The sequence below is a fragment of the Callionymus lyra genome, chromosome 6 (assembly GCF_982586985.1).
Source record: "Callionymus lyra chromosome 6, fCalLyr1.hap1.1, whole genome shotgun sequence".
NCBI classification, from domain to species: Eukaryota; Metazoa; Chordata; class Actinopteri; order Syngnathiformes; family Callionymidae; genus Callionymus; species Callionymus lyra.
The window spans coordinates 29,024,083-29,049,774 of record NC_141823.1 but is presented as its reverse complement, the minus strand read 5'-3'; the positions used below and the strand labels follow the sequence as shown (position 1 = coordinate 29,049,774).

The 25,692-nt window shown below is 37.4% G+C and overlaps 1 protein-coding gene across 2 annotated transcripts in view; it reads left to right on the top strand.

Moving 5' to 3' along the window:
* rbfox3a (RNA binding fox-1 homolog 3a) overlaps positions 1–25,692 on the top strand; it is a 458,688-nt gene that overhangs the window by 43,876 nt on the left and 389,120 nt on the right. For both annotated transcript variants that reach the window (XM_087794610.1, XM_087794608.1), the window contains exon 2: positions 12,655–12,769. The gene's annotated coding sequence lies outside the window, so the exon portion shown is untranslated. The remainder of the gene's footprint in view (positions 1–12,654; positions 12,770–25,692) is intronic.

Genomic DNA, 25,692 nt, shown 5'->3' with positions numbered 1-25,692 from the left:
TAAGTTTGTGTTTAACCTGCTTTTCATTATTACTTTTTATTAGTGCTGAGTGATGAGGCCTCATGATACACCATCAGCTGTAACATAATACAGTGTCTTAACATTTAAAGGCCACTTGATGGCTTTATAATCTGTCCTCTACTAATTCAATGGAACCTGACATTGTTGAGAGTGGTCTTTCAAACTGTATTATGATACAGTATCATCAGCATCTCATCACGACTTTAGTAGTTATATTTTCTAACACGAGAAAGAAATATATTTACATCAAAAGTATTTTCCCAAGTGAACATCTATTTATTCAGTCTAATGTCCAATAAGGATAAGTATTACCTGGGGACCTCTGGTAGTTTGTAATAATTGTGGAGAATTTCTGATTTTGAATCCAGTGTGAATGCTCCATGTCTGTGATTTGTAATGTAATAATTCCGCCGCAAATTACCTACTGTAATTCGCCAAACACAGACGTCAGGTGATAAAACTAGTCCCGTGCGAATCCGAATGTCTGTGTTTGTAATTCTGAATGCTGCATATATGCCACTGTAACGGACTTCTAGGCGCTCGCCATTGTGTTAATATTTACTTCCGCTGTTTTATTTTGAGGTGGTTGAAAAGGAAGTAGATCGAGTTCATTGTTGGGGGTATGTTCCACATAACGAAAGTAAAGAAGACGTGCGCGCTGCACAGCTGCAAACTAAGTTCCAGCCTCGTTGTTTACCACACAAATACACTCGGTTACACTACTGAAACTGTGTCTCTCTGTAAGAATAATTTTTACGTGCAGGGCAGCACTCTTGCTGTTGAGCATCTGCACAAGTTGAGAAACAAAAGAAAATAAACGATTGTCAACTTTATCTTCTCTAAACAAAGAACGCTTGGTTACACTACCTTTCACTCTTAGTAATTGCGCTCCTTTTTATACCTGTATCTCTAGGTAATGTCAGTAAAAATTACTATTTTACAGACATTGCTTATCCCCTGTGATTGCACTTAAAATAACGCAGAGGAGGGGGGGTCATTTACAAAACACAGAGGTCCCCAGGTAATACTTATCCCGTGCGAATAGGGCTTTAGAATAATTTACATTTGTGGTACCTATATATTCTTTATATGTCTACAATGGATGGAGGGAAAAACTAAGCAGGTTTTTTATTTTGTTATTCATTTTTTCAGAATATACATTATTGTGTATTCCCCGCAGAGAAAGGAATACATAACTGTGACTCATTGGTTGAACTCTACATCAGTATTATTTATGAGTCCATACTCGCGGAAAGTTTTTCTCCATAAGAGATTCCTGGTCCTTAAACAGTCTCTTTCCCATGAGGGCGATTCACAACCCCACAAAAACTGTATTGTACAAGGCTTAATGTTGTGTGAAATTAAACATGCCCTTTCAAAAGGCCTCCTCCAACAACATTTGGAAAAAAAAAAACAACAACAGCGTGGTAGCCACTGTGGATGTTTCACCAAAATACAAACCTCATCCGTTCTGAGGAGGGCACGCTGCTGACATGGAGATTGAGTGAAAGAGCTGTAATTTCATAAGTGATAGAGCAGCATGATTAGATGATGCTGTTTCCGGGCCTCGCAGAGATCACTTTTAACAAGACCGTGTCTGGTTTAGCAAAGACAAATTATATCCGCCTCTGAAACTAAAAAATAAAGCAGAAAAATGCAATAGTCATCATCATTATACGGAACTATTGCAACATCACAGTTTTCACAAGAATAAGGAATCTGAAGGTCTCATTAATGACTAAGCTTACCAAGACTTACTAACATTTGTACTTAACCAGTGTATATTCATCTGAACTGACTATAGCATTTTGTATTGTGACGGGAGTTTTCCCTCTCGTTTTATGAACTGAGCAGAGTGGTTATAAATCAGGTCTTGCTCATGACCAATTAAACAGTAGGACTTTTTGCAAATAAAAGTCTTTCAGCTAGGAGTTGAAGAGAGATGTGTTTTATTGAAATTGCTCATCAAAAGTGCAACGTCCCCTTAATTCAGAAGTGTTGCCACATTATCGACTCACAATGCATAACGTATAGATGTGTTAGCATATTATTGATTGCAGAACAGAAGAAATTAACTTTAAATTGTAAAACTTGAAAAATGATGGACTTCAAGTCAAAAATGCTAATCTTTTTATGGTCTATATCTTAGTTGTCACGGTTCATAGATGGCCACTGCTAGATTTGTCTTTATCAAATGTGGCCCTCCTCAAAAGACTATTCAATGTAGCACTTTTTATATTTATAAAACACAAGGCTATATTCAGGAGGAAACTACATAGATTTAAGAAGGTGTTTCCAACTTTGTCTCCTCATACGAACTTGAGTAGAGTTAGAATCTTCATCAGTACCGCCTGATATACAGTACGTTGTGCAGCATGCTGCTTCTTCAGCCCTGCAATGTCACAAACTATCTTCTGTCACCATGGGACCGAATTGAGTATTTAGCATGTGAATGTTTCGTTCGACTTTGAAATAGTAGTTTCAAGGAGTCAGGCTGTTGAGCAAATGAGACACCTTTTTTTTTTTTTTTTTTTTTTTTTGCTCCGCAGAGAAATATATCATTCAAGTCACAGAAGGAGGCGTTCAGCGACACTTGAAATGTTTTCAGGGTTCTGAGAAGCCATGTTGGAAATCAATTTATTTAGTAATGGATCAAAATACATGTACAAAATACAAATTTGATTAACCTTTAAATATTTAGCTCTCGCAAAAGTCACCTACATCCTTATTACACACGTATTGTATTTAGTAGAACATGTAAGATGTACATATTCTACATCCAGGCCATTTTGAGTTAAAAAAAATCACTCAAACAGGCGTTTTGTGAGTGTCTTTCTATCCTTAGTGAGCTCTAAAGCTTGAATGCCTGGTTAGTGATTAAAATGTCACTGTTTCAATTCCATTGAAGGCAGAATTAAACACTGGCTGGTACTTTCTGCTCCTATCTAAGTCTATGGTAGTCGGACAAAATCCAAAAATCCAAAATAGATAAAGCAAATCTAACATGCTTAATATCTCTTTTTTTGATTTGAACCTTTATTATCAGCAAGCTTCTCTGCATTAATCATACATTTGACCGTCTGCAAACTAGTGATGGGTTAATGAGGCATTATGATACACCATCAGATGCTGTATCATGATGCAGTGTCTTACTTGTCCACTAGATGGCACTCTCTGCATTTTGATACTTGGCTCAGATCTACTTGCTCAATAAAGAGAGAGTGCCACCTAGTGGGCTCTGAAAATAAGCATGTGTCATGAAGCCTAGCTTAGTTTTCTTAATTATAACAGAACGTTCTTATTCTATCTGGGATCAACTGAGTTGGTTCTTCCATATCTTCTGTTTCATTTTAAATACTTCATTTTAAACATGCCTTTGTAATGGACCCTTGTGAGAGAGGCGGTTTGAGCATGAAGCTACTGAGGATGAAGGAGGTTCACAGGAAGGCGTTTGATGCATGACCGGGTTGAACTGTCCAGACCATGACAGATGACTTAGTTGGGCTCACTTTTCTCCTGCTAAACCAAACAAGTTCTTATCTAGAATTCACTGTTGATGTGAACTGTCTGGACTAGTATAATACATCAATCGTATATTAAAAGCTTTAAAAAAAACTCCCTGATGAATCACTGTGTAGTTTAGTTCTTAATGATCTGATTTATAAAGTCAGCAAGATAAAGAATTCCTGCTCTTCTCTTTTGTGATTTTGTCTGTCTCATCAGTTTGAGGACAAACCAAAAGCGTCCGGTGTTGTAAAAACCACAAAACTGCCCGAGTTTTTCATCCCAAAGTTAATTTTCAATTCATCTCTCTCTGAATTGTGACTGTGTGGTTGTGTGCACACGCGAGCTCTGCTCCACAGCGGGACTGGTGATTGGTCAGCCCCCATGTGAGTGCTCTCACACTGAGTCAAGAAAATGAGTCCAGATCTGTGGTGACCTCCGGGTCAACCACGTCCTCCTCCATCACTTGCTGATGTAAAACGGAGGGATGACGCCCAGCTGGATCACTTTTTCTTACATCCCCACTGGACTCTTACCACGGCCATATCCTTCATCCATCGCACTCCTCCCGCTTCACCTTCATTAATCCCTCGCTTCCTCTCGCACGTCTGGAAGTGAAGTTCACCACAGTGACAGTCAACTGTCAACTCGGTGTGTCAGTAAGACCAGACGTGTGTGTCCAGACAAAAGAGATTTGGGTGGACCAGAGGTCAGTCTGCGTTTCCTTTCACATGTTGTATTTGGTCACCGCGGCTGTCATTCAAGCGTCAACTACTGGAGATTAATAAGTGACATGCCCACCGTGGCCAGAAATATTTCAGTCTGAATCACGTTGAATCCTCGATGTGTGTGTGTCACCCATGTGCGTGACTCCTCGTGTGTGTGTGTTGGGCTGCTACGCCTGGCCTTGCCTCTCTGCGACTTAGGTGCAGCCATGCAGAACCAGCTGTCAGCTACCCTCCTTCGCCTCTTTCTCCCTCCACCCTTCGCTACTCCTCACCCTCTCCCCCGCCCCCCCCCCCCCACTCGTCCCTCACCCCCAGATAGCAACACAAGTTCTCAGTATGTGGTAACAAGCTGGCACGTCTACATGTGCATTCAGAGAATTCGGATCATGTAAAAATGAACCAAAAAAGTGTGCCACATGAAAATTGTTCTTTGCCCAGAAGTCTGAGAGCTCATATTTAATTCTGTCTTCGATTTCTGTGAGGACCCGATCCAAATTACACACACTTCTTGATGCACTCACACACCCACATGCAATATTTGACGGATCTAAAAATGGCCTTCATAAACTCGCATGCATTAAATGAACCTTCACAAAGTGACTCATACATAGTTAAATATGTTTTTATCTAAGGTTTCATGTACAGTTACCTCAGGCATGGATAAAGTGTAAATGCAACATTGGTGTTACATTTGCCACCGTGTAAATGCGGTAAAAGATCATATACACAAGAAAAAAAGATTGATATTGCCAGTCATGTAAGAACCAAACAGGAAATCTGTAAAAAAAAAACATGATTGCTTTTCATGGTGAAGTTGAAAAGGGAGACAATCTTAGATGCACCTGTCCATTTCTATATGAACAATAAGGGAGGCACATAAAGAAACACACACCCCTATGTCCTCAATGCATATATAACCACAAGAATATTTTTGCACTTAATATATGATAACAAATGCACACCATTTTGGCTTTGTTGATACCAAATTTGAGATAGAAAAATGAATTGAAGGAAATGGATGAATCAAAAGCGTTGGTGCTGACATCATGTATACATGCGCATAGATTTTAATATAAATAATTTAGTACAATTTGAGGCATAATTATATATTATTAAATGCCTGTATTTGCAAACTAATATTTTTTTAACTGGATTTCTGTCTTCGATTTTGCATCATTCACTTTGAATGATAAGAAGAGGAGACTTGTTTCGGGCCAGACAGGCATGATGTGAAGAGGGTCGGCGCCAATGGTGCTGCCCAGGTCAGATACAGGGTGTCATGTTGGTCCGGTCAGCAGTAAACGATCCAGGATACCTTGTTAAAAGGCATCTGATCTCAGATAAAGCCTAACTCATGGTACTTCAGAGAAAGACAAATTCAATATTGGCTTTAGCTCCAACTTGAAAGTCATTTTTTCATCAGAAGGTAGAATCTATGTTAGTTGAATAAAGCTGACCATTTAACATACGATCATTAGTTAGTGGGTCGTCATCCTTTCATAGAATATAATGTTTTAGATTGTGACTGTAATCACAATGTAAAGAAACTGTTATGAGGTATTTCCTGTAGCCTGATCAGAGGCATCTGATGTTATAGATGTTAAACATATAGAAGTCCCTGGATCAGGTTGACCTTCATCAGTGACCTTAGAAAGAACATATGCTGTTGTGTCTGTGACGTCCTGAGAAATATATTTTCTGTTAAGATCAGCCTGTTTAATACCCAAGAAATGCCCCTAAAATGTCAAACTACAATGGTTTTCTCCATTTTTTGCTTAATAGTTTTCTTTGCATGTTTTTTGAGATGCTGACCCTTAAATCAACAGCGTGCCCTATTGGCAACAAATCACATCAGTAAACATAATAAGAAAAATAAACTAGATATTTTTTGTTCTTATTTGATTCTTTCAAAACCATTATTTGTGTGGGTATTTATTGTGCCTCAAAAAGATTTAAGTGAAATAAAAAAATATACAAGATGAAAAAAAACGACTTTAGGTCAAATTAAAAAAACACATTCAGAATTTGGGCCTATGAAGCTTGATATTATGGATTTATTTTGTACTTTTTGCTGGTTTATTTTTTGCTTAATGGCCCCTCAAGACACCCACTGTATAACTTTCCACTTGTCCACTTGTTTGTTTCAAAACGTTCTAATTAATGTTTCAACTTAGTTTAACAATAAGCATCTATTTTTATATGTGCCTTAGTTTTCATAACCTGGAGGAATGCAGCTTCTCAGAAGTGAGACGTTGGCACAAATCCTGATGATGCTTCTAAGAAAACTACACATATTTTCTGTAAATGAAAAAAATATGATATTTTTGCTCATTAAGATCCATCTTACCTTTTTGATCCACTTTGATTCTGTTTAAATTACTGTGTCACACAGCTGTGTTGTGGACGCCACACACTAAGAATAAGCACATCATGAGACCGTGCTTCATCTCTTGTAATGAAAAGTGAACAAAAATGAGCACAACAGTTTGGGAATAGCCCTGATTTTCTGCAAAATAAAAAAAGCAGAGTTAGCGAGAGGCAGCGAGGAAAAGAGGGGAAAGAAGAGGGTGGTGGGGGTGTGGGGGGGGCAATCCCCACAGATGGTGAATGAAACAAATGGATTTGAAATGCTATTTGATGCTGCAAAACTCAGAGCACGGAGGTTTCAATGTACTGGGCTTCTCTCCCTAAAGGCTGACCAGGGGCTCTCGCTTTCAACACTGCCTTCTCAAGCTGTACACGACAACAGCAGTTAAAATGAAAGCTGAATCCAACACGCCTTTTTTTAATCCCCGAGCTAATTACCTGCCGAGTGACCGTATGCTTTTAAAAATCCCCTTTATAGAAAGTTCTTATCCTCTTTATGAAATGACGAATAAACAGCCAAGGCCCCTCCTTGGTTCTTTTTTTAGTCTCTTCTGGAGAGACAGCGAAATTATGAAAATCATCCTCTGGCAGAGAAGTGAAGGCCTGACATTGTGGTAATCTGGTGTAAAATTGGCTGAAATTGTAAATGCAGACAAGTGTGAGAAGTGATGATGCTGCAGTTGACTCTAATGAATAATTCCACTGTCTGTTTCTCATTCTGTTCTACGGATCAGCAGGAGACGGGCCCTGTCCTCATTACTGACACTTGTAATTCCATGTCAGTAACATTTCTGTTATTTAAGGAGCCCTAGAATATTCAAACCCGTCTGCGGGTGCTGCAAAGTGTCTGGTGGAAGATCAGGCAAAGGGAAATCCTATTACTCATTCTATCAGTTAATATTACAATGTATCTTTTAAGAGCTGATTTACAAGGTATCAGAGAGAAATGACTCTGATTTGCATCTTAAAAGGAGATGGCATACATTATTTTATCTTGCTTTTTGTTGCTCTATGACTGAAACAACTGTCACTGTAAAACTGCGAGATTTTTCTCACTACATATTACTCTGATATCCACCATCCTTGATTGTCAGTGGGTTAATAATGTTTAAAGACAGACACGCACAAAAGAGGAAAAACAACTTAGTGACGATGAAAACAACAATGATGATTATTGTGGGTATGTCAATGTGAATGGTGATGAAAATAAAAAACAACAATGATAGTGATGATGATGACTATAACGCCAAAAAAACAACATACTTCACTGAAACCAAGAGGATTATTGTAAATGGTATTGTAACTTTTACAAAAATAACTTAAACGTATTTAACCCTTGTGTTATCTCAGATTAAAGGTAACCCGAAGACCCAGAAAAAAAATGTGTTTGTGGTAGTGAACATCCTCCACCACTGCATATATATTTATGCAATCTTAGGAGGTTATTCACTTTGACCCAGAGCCTACACAAGGGATACCTAAAACACATTTGTGTTACACGGGTTAAAAGTTTTAATCGTTTACTTGTATTTTTTCTATACGCTGCTAAACACACAGCTGACAGCAACAATAAGATGTATGTGGAATTTAAAAATATATAATTTTTTATTTTAAAAGTCAAAGTTTACAGGTTGATTTTCTTTACAGGTGTTTCATTTTGATGATGGTAATGTAGAATATTAAGTATATTTGTTTGGAAGGAAAAAGTCATTTTAGATTTTGATTGTATTAGCCTTACACAGGACTTTATAAACTGTTCTATTTACAATTATTTCCACATGAAATTTTGTTAATTGTAACAATTTTTTAACAATTTAATACCAAAAAAAAAAGTGTTTATCTAATAGGAGAAAGTTAGAGTCCTCAATAGGATTTTTTATTTTTGCCATGAGCCAATTCAGTTTTATCATGAAAGTTGTTAAACTGCTCTCTTGGCTGAGGTATGTACATGCTCAGTGTTTTTCTAATTATACAACACTCAAAAATAATGACACTACATCAATTACGTGTCATCATAAAATTCCAGGGTGTCTACTGTCATTTTATCCATTTACATTTCTGTATCAATGGCCTATTTTTTAATTAAAATCCGTAGTACACTGACATACCTTGTTTGTACGTAGTGAATTATATTTGCTCATTGTATTTTTTTATTTTTTTATTTTATTTTATCATTTTTTAATTATTACTGATTTTTTATTTTCTCTTTTGTTATTCATATTTTTGCACCTTGCATGCAGTAAATTGGATGTGAAGAAACCCAATTACCATTCTCTAAATCACATTCTACTTGCCTCTAGAAATGAAGATAAATGTTGTTTGTTTATCAACTAATAGAAAAATAGAAACTGAACCTGAGAATGGCTGAGAAGTAAAATGTTTGGCCCCAAACAAAGACACCGTGTTAGTGGTGAATGATTTCAAATAAAGGGCAGAGTTTGGGCTCCTTAAAGTTCAGCAGAAATGTGTCTTTCACGGCGTACTACGGTGGTTTTATTGGCTCAGAAAGGTCTGTACCACATAAAACTACAAATGACATTTAAAGGAAAATCCCTCCACTCCTCAGACTTGGCCACACACTAAATTCCATGACAAGATTTATTTATTCTAATGAATAACCTTCCTCACAAAGCGCTTTGCCGAAGGACCCTCCAACCTTAGAAAATGTCTGACAACCACGTTACACTTATCTTTTCCCGAGCTCTTTATGAAAGAGCCAGTGATTTATTACGAGGATCAAAGAAACTGTGGTTTACAATTAATTTTGTGTAATAGCTCTTTAATACGGTGGTAAAAATATGTCCCTTTAGTGATAGGGGCTGCATGAATTAGAATTAATTCCTCTTTAATTGTTCCTATATTTCAGTGGCCACGATGGCGGCTGCCCGGCCAAGGTAATTTATTTCCTGCTTAGGATGAGAGATGGTCTGTGGCCAGAGCTGCCATGGGAGGAGTGGTTAATTGCACTAGATTGCCTTATCTCCTTGTAATTATGCCCGTCTCTTTGGAGTCTCTAGTTCCAAATGGCCAATCGATACTATCAGACCACAGTCAAGGAGGAAAAGGAGAATATTTGGGTCCCAAATCTGACTTGAGGTTTATGAAGGTTCGCAGCATCCGGCTGCAGATAGCAAGGGTTTAGGGACTAAATCCCTCTAAAGCACAGAGTTTAAAATATGCTTTGGCAGGAATAATTTGGAGGTAGAGATTTGGATTTTCACTTTATTTAGTTGTTTGAATGGAAACGTTCCCTTTATCCTTTTGAGTAGGTGGGATTCCTTTTGGTCTCACAAAGGCTTCAGTGAACATCTTTCGCGAAAACTCAAACCCACTTCAAAGACAAGTGTTGTTCTTCAGAACCAAGAGCCCGTCTGTTTGTTTTCCTTCGTACAGCAGAGTGACCTTCAAAGAGTTCAAGGGCAAACAAACACCAATGTATCAAAAAAGTCCTTTTTTATTTATTTACCTATTTGTTCAGAAAAGGACAATTGGGAAAATGCAACTGCAACATTTACACCACTATATATTTGATGTCTAAAACTGAACTAGAGTCAAGAGGAAGTGGAACATCTTTAAATGTGAGTCGATAGTTCTTAAAATCCCACAATGTAGGGGCCAGTTCATGAACTTATTTAGACCCACAGTCAATCTATAGTAAGTAAGTAAGTAAGTAATATTTATTTTTATAGCGCTTTTCGAGACCAGGGTCACAAAGCGCTTAAACAATCAAAACAATACTCAAAAAGGTACATACTTTAAAGATCAAGATAATACTGAGAACAACACAGGAGTTCGAGAAATTCAAGGAAAAGCCTGAACAAATAGAAACGTCTTAAGATGTTTCTTAAAGGAGTCAGTAGACTCCATCAAGCGCAAATAGTCACCAGCTTTACGCGAGGATTTCATGTGAAGAATACAATTCACGCACAAGCTCACAAAATTGACCATATATCGTGTAAATAGAAATATATGTGTAATAAGTTCTTAACCAAATAGCTCTTGAAATAGCTATTTAGATAAAATACAAAAATGCACAATTACTAGCTAATATATAAGATAACAAACTATAATATATGTATAGTTTTTATTAGATTCAAACGTATAAAGCATAAATTTTATCAATTTGAGGCAATACATTTTTTTCTACACCCCTAAAAAAACTTGCCATTTGCCAGAAAAAAATTGAAAATACACAAATGTTTGCTTAAATTATAACAATAGTGAAGACATTCTACGGCAGTCCAGTAATCTGACTACATCTGACTCTATAAATGCAGAGTGATGTACGGATTTTTAATTTTAGTTCTTTTTGTATGCAAAACTAAGTAAAAAACTATTAAGATTCTCTCAATAAAATGTATATTAAAATTAATCTTTTTTTATATTTTAAATTTTGGCATTATTATAATTATACATTCAATCTTAGATTTTTTTTGATTTCCGTACTGAGGTCCAGGAGGGGGTGGATGCTTTCCCAAATACAAACGTGTGATAATTTAGAGGAAGTAGGAGGAAACGTTGAGTAAAAATACTTAAACTCTGTCTCCGTCTACTGATTTCCAGTGAACAAAGACATGTCCATGCTTCGTTCTGCAATCAGACGTGAGCGTCACACATTTCGCTCTGAAGTTGATGCTAATGTCAGGAATCTTCTCAACAAGGTGCACCATGTTCCGGAGACTCCGGTTAATCAGCGTTTCTTCACCGGCAGGACAAACCCAGGTCTGTCTCACCTTGGTCTGTGTCAGAGCCATTGACTCGGCAGGAAATAATCGCAACACACAGTTCAATAGAACACGATGGAAGACAAATATTGAACTTCCTGTCCAACTGGGCTCAATTGCTGGCGAGAGCTGCTGGCATGTTAGAGGAGGGTAAGGAGGGGGTCAACCCCTGATCAATGGTACAGACTGATCTTATTGACGGGACAAAGTGTTTAATCTTATCCTTTGCTATAATTACTCTTGCTGTTGGAAGTTTGTCTTAATCTTAAATTACCTACAGATGCAACTATCATCAAAAAGATTTAAGAGCAAGACATAAAACAGAAGAAACACTTTAAAACCTACAAAACTGTTAAAACAATTGGTAAATGGATCATTTAATTCTAAAAAATACCTTTTATACAATATATACTAACTGTTGTTTTCAAAACAATACACATTTTTCTCAGACACTACCTTTACCAATATACTGGTAAGCTGACTCAAAATCTTCAAAGTACGGCAAGTTTCAATTTCTGATTTAACAAAAACTGCATTGAATTGTACGTTTTATATTTATTTTCATGAAAAATACGCATCTACAGTTTTAACATTACATTTTTTGGTTGGGAAAATCAAAAGCCCAAACCTTTTTTAAAGCATTCAAGTAAAAAGAAATGCCTTCTGCAGAAGATTCAGTAGAAAAAAAGAGAGATAAATAAAATGTTTTACAGTAATGCGTACAGTGAGGTATCCAAAAAAGACAAATATGACTATACCACAGATGTTTTCATCTGCTGAGATATATAGTTTTCATCGACTGATATCATTGTATATCGTGTGAAAACAACATGAAAATTGTGATTGGCATGGACCTAAAATAAATTGTCTTTTCAGAACTGAGATTATGATACAGATAGATACAGATTTTTCTGTTGTAGTGATAATATGTGTGCTTGTCCTTTCATTTTAAAACATTCATTGTAGCTCCAACAATGTGTTCAATTTGAGTAAAAAGGACAAAATATTTGTCAAAATAACTAAAATACTTCAGAAAAACAGTTTGGAAAAAAATGGTTCTATTGTTTGAATTAATTGTTTCTAAGGTGACCTTGGGTGAAGTTATAAATACCTCATATATCTATTGTTGTCATTCAAACTCTTAAAAACTGTGTACAGTAGAAATCGAGATTGACCTTTTGGCAAAATGTCAGGTGCTGTTGTTTAAGCTGCACATATGCTGATGATGTTACACTGATCCGAGCAATTACCCTCCAAAGTCCTCTTCTGTGTTAAAAAAAAAATAAACTCTCTCCTTCCTTCTCCTTCAGGTCGCGGCGCGAACAGACAAGGATAAAGCATCCGGCTACCCAAACGGTGTATCCCTCTAGACGGCTCGACCCCGCTCACACTTCCACAATCATCTCTATTATCGCTCGGCAGCAGGTAATTGACTTCTCGTCACATTTGCCTCACTTTTAACACAGCTATAGCTCTTTTCCAAAGAAGCACTGAAGGGCCCTTTGAAGTGACTGCAGATTTGCTTTTTAAAGCCGTCGGCTCCTGAGCCGCAGATTGAGACTCGGGAAGGTTGGTGGTGGCCGGGGTTGCGTCAGGATTTGCTTCTATCAGCGGGCCTCCATCAAAGGCCAGATAGGGTTTGTGATAATGAGAGGGTGGTGTGGTGAAACAAGAAGTAGAAAGCGGAGCCCGGGCTGTCACGGAGCATTGTAATTGTTTGAGAGGAACGTCTGCCTTGGCTCCTGCAGCTCAGGGACTCCGCAGTTGTCAGCGATTGTCATTTTCGAGCACATTCTCTCTTTCGGAGGTGACACTGAGAAGCTGAAGGCTGAATGAGAAAAAGAGAGAACAGATATACTTAGAGCAATCAAAGACCTATTGGGCCCCACGCTGGGCACAGAGTGAGAGGAGGTATGGACGGGGATGAAGTGTGTGCGAGTGTCAAATAGTGTCTCTGTAAAAGTTGCTGATGAAAAAGCAAAAGATGAGTTGTGAGTTTGAAGTAAAGGCAGCCCCAAATCTACATTTAAATAGTTAGATACATTTCAGTCACAAACCATACGGATGAATAGTGAGTACAAAAGATGCCTCAGGAAGTTATTGTCAGTTCTGTCAGTCCAGACCACAGACCATACACTTCAACCTGCAAATCATACTTTTCTAAAGTTTCCTCACTGGGATTTGAACCCACACCCTTCTACTCCATACACGTCGTTGCTCACCACTTAACAAATACACACAGGAAGTAATAGCCTAAGAGTTTGTTGTTTGTTTTTTCGTTTTTTACGATATACTTTTACTGTGTATTTTTAAATATTGTAAAAAGGCCCAACCAGGGACAGGAACTGAAAACTAGCACAAGCAAGATACATTCTTTATGCATCGCATCAACTGCAAACTTGGATTGTAAATAGGTTGACTGCATTGTTCCTGACAAATAAGTAAATAAATAAATAAATATAACATAACAATCTTTTCTCATAATGACGACATAATTAAATGACCTCAAGTTGTTAAAGGAGATAAAAATTACACAGAATTTTTGGCTTAGTTTTTTCTACTGAAGTGGAACCTTAGTAAAAGGTATTATGTATTAGTATAAACACAAAGGTAATGTACTTGTAGTGTTCAAGAAATATACTAATTTGATACTTCTTTGGACTCAATGGGAACATTTTTAGTTTAGAAAAGTATACTGTCAAGTAAACTCATAGCTATAGTACCACCGTACTTGGTATATCGGTCTATATTCTAGTTTAGAAGTATACTCAATGTATACTATTCTCTAGAATAACAATGTACTGGGTATATACTTATATTATTTATATACTCTCGCGTACACAAACTACCTCTGACACAATAGATGAATTCAGCTTGAAAGCCAAGATAAGAACACGGTCATGTATCCAAATGGTGATATTACCAAACACTTATGAAAAGACTAGAAATCTATCAATAAACAATACAAGTCAATGTTTCGCTGTAACTGTGTGTATGTCTTTAAGAAACATGCATGCATTGCAAATGAGGACACATACTATTTGATTTAAACCTAAACTCTAGCAGTTCCTGAACACAAAAAGTCACCACCCTTTATCCACTTCAATAATCCTTTGCGGATTACTTCCGAGACATCACGATAATACAGTTGCCCAAAGAAAAAAGTAGTATATTAGTATAAGTAGTAAAGTATGTATTTTTATATTTAAGTACATTTCATGAAGTATACTTGAGTATAATTACAAGTATGTATAAGTAGTAAATAATTTTGACTGTGTATTGTTTTTTTGTTTGTTAAAGCGCTTTGTGACCCTTGTCTACAAAAAGGTGCTTTAAAAATAATCATTACTTACTTACTTATATCATATTACTTTGAAGTATAGTTTGTCAAAAGTGAACTACAAATGTACTATTTCAATTTAAGTATAGAAAAAATATACTCTTCAATAAACGTACAATATTGTTGCTAAGTCCAGAGAGTAAAATGATCTTGTTACAAGAATATGCTTTCTATCTTAAATTGACTGTCAATAATTGTTGATCATGTTAATTTTAAGAATGTACTTTATATATCAAATTGAAAATAATTTGAATGGACTAAACTTGATACTGTGGAGGTGCTTGAGCTGTGATATAAACTTTAGGAAGGCGACAAGTTTCAGAAAGTTTCCTTAAAAGTCACTGCAGCAAAGTTGAGTTCAAAGAAAAAGAAAGTTTTTGTTGCTCCTGTCAGGTAAATGAATGAAAGAAATCAGGTGAATGAGTGTGAGGCAAAGTTCCCGGACTAAACGTTCCCTCCACTTAGGAAGCAACCTGCTGTGGCTCTGAACTGTGATTCTAAATCAGGGCATGTGAAAATGATTCCTGAGCATCCAGTGCTGAGCTGAGGTTGTGTGTGTGTGTGTGTGTTGCCAGCCTGGTTGATGTGGGTGTCTCCGTGGCCCCGGACTCGTTAAGCTGAGAGCAGTAATGGATGTCAACAGGCTGGCCCCTACTTACTGTGTCAACATTAATCACCAGCCTTGAACGGCACCTCCCCTCTCCACTCGGCTTAATATTCATGACATTCTGTGCTGGAGTCAGCCGCCGGGCCATTCACAAATACGTACGCACACTGGCAGGGAGGGTTTCTCACCTGTTGAAAACCACTCTGCCCCAATTCTCTCTACAATGCTTTTTATTAACACAGACACAAACAATGGATTTCAAACCTTTGTAAACTTATTTATTATTGTTTACCTGAGATCTGGTCGTTATTACAGGGCAGTGGGACGGGCCATTATCGATTACTCCTCTTTGCTGAGTGGCCACTTACATTAGGCAGAATGCCAACTGCCTTGAATCATGGGCATAGTTTTTATACAGTATTATTTTCCCAAACATAGAGTGAAATTAAATTGAAATAAAATGATAATAACAAAAAAAGACAAATAAATAATACAGTATATAAACAAAAATGTATGAAATATTGATTACAAAACTAATGGTAGTGAAAAAGAAAAATCACAATAATCAGTAATCTCAGAAAAAGTGTAGGTAAAACATATATATATATATATATATATATATGTTTTATGTGTGTATATATATACAATGGGTATTAGCTTCCAGGACCACCGGCACTATGTGAAAATCCCCAAATTAGCAACATTATAAAACAACTGTTTTACTTACCATTTAAGACTGCCATAAAACTTCTATGATGAGTATTTTGCTGTGGAGTAATGTAATATTTTAAGCATTCCAATAGTTTTTGGAATAATTGAATATATTGAAAGTTTGAATTTGATTTATTGAATAATTTAATTCAATAATTGATATATAGACAGATTAATCCCTTTGGAGATCTCCTTCAGGTAATTGGTTTAAATCTTTTTTTTGTTAATAAGTGAATACAAAAACATTTTCAAAATGATGAATAAATGCAATTTTTTTCACACATACATAGTAAAAATAGAAGCACCATTGCACTGCTTTGGATTCTGCAGGGATTTATTGAGGGTCCAGTGCTTCTACGTCGTCATGTCATTATCTGCATGTCACATGATTAGTATGAAAGTTAGATCAAGTAGCTTGGTCCTATTGTGTGGAGGCAATGTCATTCCAACAATTTGATTAATATTTTTAAATATATATATACATTTTTTATTCAATTATTTAAAAAATCTCATTGAATCTCTCAATATACACATCATTGAAGTCAAACATATATAAAAAAGAACCATTAAAGGTACTGATGGCACTGATATACTTCCGTACCGCCTTGATGAGGAGCTGCGTCAGGAGATCTTCAGTATTCCCCGCTATAAACCTCCTAAAGCTAAATACAATGAACCGCGATATAGTGGTAAAGAGGGAACACTGGATATTTTAAAATGACCTCATGACGACCAGATAGGTACTGGTACAAGTATCATCATGCACCTCTGGATCCACAACAACATCATCAGTAACTTAATATAAAATCAATGTGAAATGAGTTGATATGATTGTGATCCTTAATTCATGTGATTAATAATATCCGAGAACACATCATGTTCAGAATAAGGTGTTTCTTTGCAGCTATTTCTCTTCTTTTATTTACACAACATCTTCATAACAACTGTCCTAGGAGCCGGTGAGTTTGAAGCCTCTGGCTCTGCTCCTCGTAGGCATCTGGTTTGTGGGAGCACTTGGCTTTCTTGGGACTTTGGGAAAACAGCCACCTCAAGTTAATGAACCCTGGGTCTGGTCATTCCTCCAACATTAATTGTTTCTACAGAACTGGCAGTCCTCCACTCCGCCTCCCTCCCTCCGCTGGGCTCTACCCTGTCGCCCGCTCACCACCTTTTCTTCCAGCCACAGGCTGTGTTTTCTGAATCAAGTTCACCCGTGATCACGTTAAGAAGCAGGAGAGGGAGAATTTCTCTGCTTCCTCCTCGTGTTAGATGAGTTCACTCTGTATCTCTCCCACCTGTTTGTTCGGTCCGTGTGCAGTGAAGCCTGTAGCTGTTGCTGCTGAAGTACGGAGGCAGATCGGATCTCTCAGGACGAATTATGTTGATGTGGTCAATATGTTTTGCCACCAGCCAGACGTACTCATGGCCTCTACCTCACTCCTTGTTTGAACATGTGCAAACACAGTCGAGACAGATGCTGACTTTTGCAGCAGCATGTTGAAACACCTGAGTTTATTTACTCCCCAGAGATTTCTCAGATATGGGCACCTTCTTTATTTGCATACCGGGGAGTTTCACACGAATATTTGTCAAACTTTTAAAAACAACAGGTACTTTTTTTTTCTAAATTAAATTAATAATCCTATCTACTCAGCATATCACAGAGACACACAACCTTCTATACACACTAACTGACAATATCTCAATCAACCTGTTTATGGACTGTCGGAGGAAACCCTGGAGTAAACCGACGCAACCATATAACATATACACTTCTCACAGAAAGGATAAAGCTGGATCTGAACCAGCAACCTTCTATCTGTCAGACAGTCATCAACTTGCGCCCTTTAGTTAAAGTTGAATAATAAAATACACGAGTATTAAATCATTTAGAGGCCAACCAGAATTAAAATTCTAATTATGCAAGAAGACACAGAGCGTTATGGGGTGGTAAATTTCACCTCACAATGCCTTCAGGTGTAAGTGTTAATGACTTGCTAATCTGGTATTTAAATCATTACCCTTAAAATTTCCTTCCCTTTAAATTACAGTTGAGAAACAAATAAATGAATAACAGTACCTGTCACAGTCACACTAAACAGTCTATTTCTACTCCCCAAAAAGTGACGAAAAATCCAATCAAATTGTACAGATACATGCCTGCTTGAGACCTTTAAGTGTCATCAGCTGTCTTAACCCTTGTGTTGCTTCTGGGTCGAGGTGACCATTAATACCCTGCATATGTATTAATGGAAGCCAGGGAGGTCGTTCACCTTGACCTATATACATTTGCTATATGGCCATTTGGTCACTTGACCCAGACATAACACGAGAGTTAAAGAGACAGTGTCTATGTGTTACTGGAAAAATAAGCATTAGGGGATTGAAAATGATTATATAAGAAATCTCACTTTACTTTAAAAAATAATATAAAGTAAATCTTTAAGGGCATTATAATTTATTATGGGCTAAAGGCTGTGCCAAAGAAGTAGTGAATGTTCTTTAGTAGATCAGAGCCAAATATTATTAAACAGAGAGTTCCATCTAGTGGCCTTTAAAATGTAAGACACTGCCTTATGATACAGCAAGAAACAACTGATGCTGAGGCCTCATCAACCCATCACTACAAAGAGGGTTTATCTTGTGTTCACAATACAGGTGAGCCAAAAGAACCTTGGCCTGGACCTAGTGCGAAAGTTAAAAGAACAAAGTGAATTCATAAAATTACATTGAAATGTGCATTTTGTCCTTCACTACAATTAAATACATTGTTTAGAAGCTTTTAAAAGCGTGTCGTAGAGCAATCAAGAAGCTCTTTAGCGGTATCTCCAATACTGATGTTTTACAACCACTTATTGTTGATGTCTTAAGTGTCTTGTAAACATTCGTTTGCTGTTTTTGTTTATGTCGAGAGTCGAAGCGAGGTCAAACAATCGTAAATCTGTTGTTAACAGTCGCTATCCTCAGCCGACACAACAATGTTCCGCTTGTCTTCTCTTGGACCTAGTATGCCTAAATTGTTATAGTTCTCAAAGGACAATTTATCCACTGCATTACAAAACGCACACAGCAAGACACAAAGTCTTAACAGACTTCAATTCCACTTTGAAAATGTTCATCCGCAGCTTCTTTATCCTCCATCAAACTGTTAAATGATCCCTGTAGTTTTAAAGAACCAAATCCAATGAGTGATGCCTTTTCAGCCATGCAGCTTGTTTGATAGAGTCATCGAATGAACATTATAGCAACACTTTTCAGGAGGAGAGAGTCGAGGCCCTGGGAGAAAGAGGCATGCCCGGGGAGTCAGTGCATGTGCACGTTCATTGCCCCTGACAGTCTGGAAGTGTTTCATATCCGCACTGGCTGAGCACAGACGCCGCTTCAATTGAAAAAAGATGTATTGGAACGTGGCGGCATTTGTCCTGATCCATACAGTCTGTTCATCTTCAGCCAGACTCTGGTGTCATAAATATATAACCTAGAGGGGCAAAACAAACGAGATGTTCTTGGTATCCAGCTGTGTGAAATCCTGTTAGTATTTTTGTGTTTAAAGGGCAACTAATATCAAACTCCAACTCATCTGACATACTCTCATATTTCTAATGTTGAAGTCTTCCAAATCCAATATGCAGTAAGTCCCTTATCATGACCATGTTTTGAAGTTGTACATTTGTCCCGTGGCTGAAATCTCGGTGAATGAGAGGTTATGAGAGCGGAGTCCATTATGACGTAATAAATGGCTTCGCTCCTCCTCCAGCCAGCTGTAATCATGCCCTGCTTTGATTATACAACGGTTCCCTTGGAGGTGGAGACTTCCGGGATTGATGACTTGCGGTGACAAACGTTAATGGTTAAGTGTTTTCAGTGGGCGGGTCTTAAGCACGTTTTATAATGTAAATATTTCAATGAAAAGAGAGTTTTGTGCAAACAGAGACATACTGATGAGTACAATAGAGGTTTAAGACTCAAGTCAACAGTTGCCCTTTAAGGACATTCTGCATTTGATCTCACAATGTTTGACTACTTGTTGTGATTGACATCATGCTGATTCAGACATGTTCAGTCCAGTGTTCATATATTTCAACCTCCATACAAGTGATCTGTCCATACATTAACAAAAAGTTAATATCTCAAGCAGCCTTGGAGCAAACCTTACAGCTTCATGGACAGTTTGGCTCACTCTATTGAGATGACATGATTTAGATGAAGCTGTTTGATATTCATATATTTTCTGATTATCATACTTGGCATGTATGTATGTATTTTTTTGGTTTTAATGCTCTGAAAAAAACCCACAGAAGTAACAGTGGAGTGTGATCAACAGTGTGACTCTTCTGACCTGATGGTGGAGTTATTTATGTGACGGCCCATATGTGTGTATCCACGTGTTCGCGACCTTTAAATCAAAACCTCAATCTCTCAACATGACAAGATTGACTGGTACAACCCTGTGTGAATACTGCAGCGTGTGAGTGCACGTTTGTCTAATTAACCAGTCAATCTGGGTTTGGTGACAGGCTGGAGGTGAACGGGCCAGACATACTGATGAGCAGTGGGACACGCTTTGAAGTTCCAGTGTCATTTCAAAGACGTTTTGCCTTTGTTTTCAAAGAAACAAAGTATTGTCTTTTTTTCTTTTTTTAAATTTCTCTCGCTTTCTCCACCTGAGTTTGTTGTGGCAACAGAATCGTGACACCATGAGAATCTGTTTCGCACATAAACACACAGCGCCTGCCTAACTGGCCGTCAAAGAGCTGAGGTGAATGGAACAAAGATGTGTTGTTGTGAGCGTGACGATCAGCTCCCCGTGCCTGACCATCTGCAGCGGGCTGGGCTCAGCGGGAGGACGGGGAAATGAGGTCAGCTCAGCTTTTGAAGCCGGCGAGCTGCAGGCAGACAAGGCACCATGCAGTGACTGGAAGCTCACATGAAAGGCAATCAACCAAAATAGGCAAATATTGTTACGGCTTTAGACGTGTGGAGGCCGGGGGATTTAACTTAACTTTGTGCCTACTCAGTATCTACGGCAATTAGCAGTCAAGGCGATATCATTTTGACTCCGTAATTCGCCAAATATTTGTATATCCTTTGCAAAAATTACCTTTTTGTGAAATGAAATGCATTTAATAATTTATTTAAGCTTCTTGAATAAGCTTTTTTAGTTTAGCCCACACCTAACAACACACCTGTCAAGAGAGCCCAGTCCTCGGTCAAGTCGTTGTTTCCACCAGTGATCACCAGTGATAACAATGAGCTCAGACAGCAGGTGGCAGTAGTAGAATAACACATGCTCACACTACACAGAGTAGCCCAAGAGTTGCTTTCGTGTGTACAAATACACCTCATTACTGTAAGTAAAGGCAACTAATGTGAAAGCCCAACTCTCCTGACTCACTCGCATGTTTCAAATGTTGAGTCTTCCTCTCCAAGATGCATTACGTCCCTCATCATGCTTTGAAATGATTACTTTATACATTTCTCCTCTGTCTGAAATCTCAACAAATGAGAGGTTACAAAAGCGGAGTCCATCATGGCATAATAATGGTCTTCACTCCTCCTCCAACCAGCTGTAATCCTGCCCCTGCTTTGTTTATACAATGCAATACAACTATGACCAATCACAGCACAATGTGTGTGGTTATGGTAAACAAGATTTATCTCCAGAAAAAAAGTGTTTTTCAGTGGCCTTAAGCACATTTTCTAATGTAAATGTCAATAGAGTTTTGTACAAACAAACACATACTGATCCGTACAATAGAGTCCACGATCCATTTAAGACACACTTAAATCAACACATTAGCTATTTTTTTTGGTACTTTCGTGATGCGATTTTAGTCATACTTGATGTACGCCATGTAATCTACTTTGAAACTTTCCACTGAATACGCCCACAGTTTTAATATTTATTCAAACCAGGAATGAAAACACATTTAATTCATGTAGTTATCTTCACGTTGTTCATCTAAGACGTATGCTTTGAACATAGTTCAATATTTCAATATTTCCCCTACAAATGGATTGTGAAACCCCCACGCCAGGCCAAAGATATGTGACACGTCGACGTTGCAAAAGAAAATAAAAAGCTCACAACTCCCTCTACAGCTAGCAAGTAAACAATATCTCTCCATTTAAAGTTACCATGTTAGTTGTCATCAGTATAAAAAAATGCTCCTGTGACTTTCTTTAGAATAATTGAAACCTTCACACTTGCATACAGTAATATTATTATTGTTATGAATGACCAAATTAAGCCCCCTAAATTAAACTAATAGACCATATCTTAGTTGTATAAGACTGACACTTACTATTATTCAATATCTTAGTAACATCAAGCCAAGTTTAAGCAGCAGCACAATTTCAAATGTACCATTTTGGCACCATTATTGGATAAAACTCATACATTAGCCATTCCTATTCATCTCAAACTAAAATAATAATATGTTAATTTTCCATTAAGTCAAAGACATTAAACTGTTTTCTAAACGAGAGAATCATTTGAATGCAGAACCAATCAGATTGAATCGAATCAAATTGCATGACACGGACAAATTCCCATCCATAATATCCATATACTGTAATGTGCATTGTTCAGGTATAACTCGCCGATAAAAATGTTGATGATCTATTTGGTGTAAAATACTATTATTTTTCAATGATAAGGCTTCATTGGTTATCTTCAGTTCAAACAGGTCAGTTTCATAAAGGGTTGACAATGATATGAAAGATCTTAAAAGCGAATGGTCTATGACAAAATCCTTTGGTCATATTCTCAGAACAATGAATGAAAAGAAGTTAACTTTTTTCTTTTGGGAGCTGTTAATTACAATCAATCTTATTTGATAAAACCGCATTTGAGTTTACTATTCCTAATCAAATGCAGAGTCACCATATCCCTGAGGGTTGTTGGTGTGTTGCCCCCTTTACTACCGTCATTAGCTCGTCCAGAGGTCTCTTGTGTTTTCTTATCTAACACTTTTCCTCTAAGCCTGCTTCAGGACAGCCAAATGACATTTCAAGTCTTTCTAAGATGTGCGTGACCTAACATCTGTAGCGGCTTCAGTCGGTCTCTAACCTTTTACCACAAACTTTGAACACACTTCTGAGCGGCTGTCAGAAAATACTTGCAAAATTTGGCCAGGCAATATCATTTTCATAGACACAAACTGGTCTGTCTCTTTTGTTTTTCACATGTTGCCGAAAGCAAGCAGAACATCAGTGAGAGCCGGAGGGTGGGACTGTACTGCAGCAGAAGATGAGACAGACTCATAGGCAAAAAATAGGACAATTAATTTTTTATTGTGCACAGTCAAAACAAAGCAGGAACCTGTGGTTCTGCACTGAGAAGTATAGATGGGGAGCTGCGTGCTTCTGGCTTTTGGTAGCTTGAAAGAAAAAACGCAAGACAGGTCGACCAAGTCTGGTCCGTCTGCCGTCAGGTTTGGTTCCACTAACAAGCGCTGAATTCCGTCAACCTCCCGTTAGCTTTGCTCTCTGCTCTGAGTATGTGCTACAGCCTTTGTTTCCAGATTCCCTTACGAATGGCAATCAGCCTCACGACCGGCCACATCTCATATCAACGTTTCAATTAAGCCATTAAAAAGTCACTATGTTCAAACATGCTACAGAAATCCCAGTCTTATTCGTGTGTGCTGATGTACCAAGACTGAAAAGCTTTTTTGAAAAAACTTGAAAAGCTTTTTTGAAAAAACTTGAAAAGTTTTTAGAACTTTAATTTAACATTTGAAAAATAAAATAAAAACACAATGGCTGAGTGATAGCGGTAAGCACCACCACTTCAAGGTAAGATGATTGAGCTTGAGGCAACTAGTGTCCTCTCTGTGTCAAGATTGTATGTTCTTTCCATTCTTGCGTGGGTTTACTCGGGAACTCCTGGTTAATCTAAATTGTTGTCCATAGGGGGAAAAAGTTAAACTTTTTACCAACCAAAATGAAACACAGAATATTCACATTATAAATATCAATAATCACATGAACACATAATGGTCATATGATATATAGATATCAAAGGACACACAAAGTGTTCCATCCATCCATCCATCCAGGATAAATGACACATAATGGATATAAAGGAGCACACAACACACATACGGTCCCCATGACAACCATAATGTTCAAACTTATAACTACAAATGTTCACATGACACACATGATGTTGACATTATAACTACAAATGGTCACATGACACACATAATGTTGACATTATAACTACAAATGTTCACATGACACACATGATGTTGACATTATAACTACAAATGTTCAGATGACACACACAATGTTCACATGACACACATAATGTTGACATTATAACTACAAATGTCCACATGAAACACATAATGTTCAAACTTATAACTAAAAATGTTCACATGACACATAACGTTGACATTATAACTACAAATGTTCACATGACACACATAATGTTCGAACTTAGAACTACAAATGTTCAGATGACACACACAATGTTCACATGACACACATAATGTTGACATTATAACTACAAATGTTCAGATGACACACACAATGTTCACATGACACACATAATGTTGACTTTATAACTACAAATGTTCACATGACACACATAATGTTGACATTATAACTACAAATGTTCACATGACACACATAATGTTCTAACTTAGAACTACAAATGTTCAGATGACACACACAATGTCCACACGACACACATAATGTAAGTAAGTAAGTAAGTAATATTTATTTATATAGCGCTTTTCATCATTATAACGACAACTGTTCACATGACAAACACAATGTTCACATGACACACATAATGTTGACATTATAACTACAAATGTTCACATGACACACATAATGTTGACATTATAACTACAAATGTTCACATGACACACACAATGTTCACATGACACACATTATGTTCACATGGCACACACAATATTCACATAACACACATCATTTTGACTTTATAACTACAAATTTCCACACAACACACATACTGTTGACATTATAACTACAAATGTTCACATGACATACATTCTGTTCACATGACACACACACTGTCCACATGACACACATCATTTTCACATTATAAATACAAATGTTCACAGGACACACATAATGTTCACATTATAAATACACATTTTCACATGACACACAGAAATGATGAAGCACTTATAATGTCACACATCTTGTCACATCAATAACACATAAATCAAATAATATAATTGAAGTGTGATGTAAATATTATGTTCCGTGAAATATCAATGAATAAAGTATGAATGAGGGACAGAAATAGTGCCAGATGAAAATATAAGTGCAGTATGTTTTGAACAAGAGTCTTAATATCTATCATTTAAAGGTTTCACATCTTGGAAAATGTTCACCTGTTTCCATCAATTCATTTGATGAATGTTTTAAATGTGTAAAAAAAAAACTGACTTCAGGGAGTCCAGAGCTTGAATTCGATATGATGGGAGAGTTTGACTGGCGGCCACTTGGTAAATGTGATATAAATATCTGAGGTCAAAAGAACCCTGAGTGGTGCCAGACCCACCCTCGGGAGCTTTCATTCATACATTACACGTCTGTTTACAGGCAACAAGTAGCATGAACACAGATGAACGTCTGCCTGTCTGCGTGTGCGCTGCTCTCTTGCCCTCGGCCGCTCCCACCCCTCTGGCATACATGACAGCAACAACG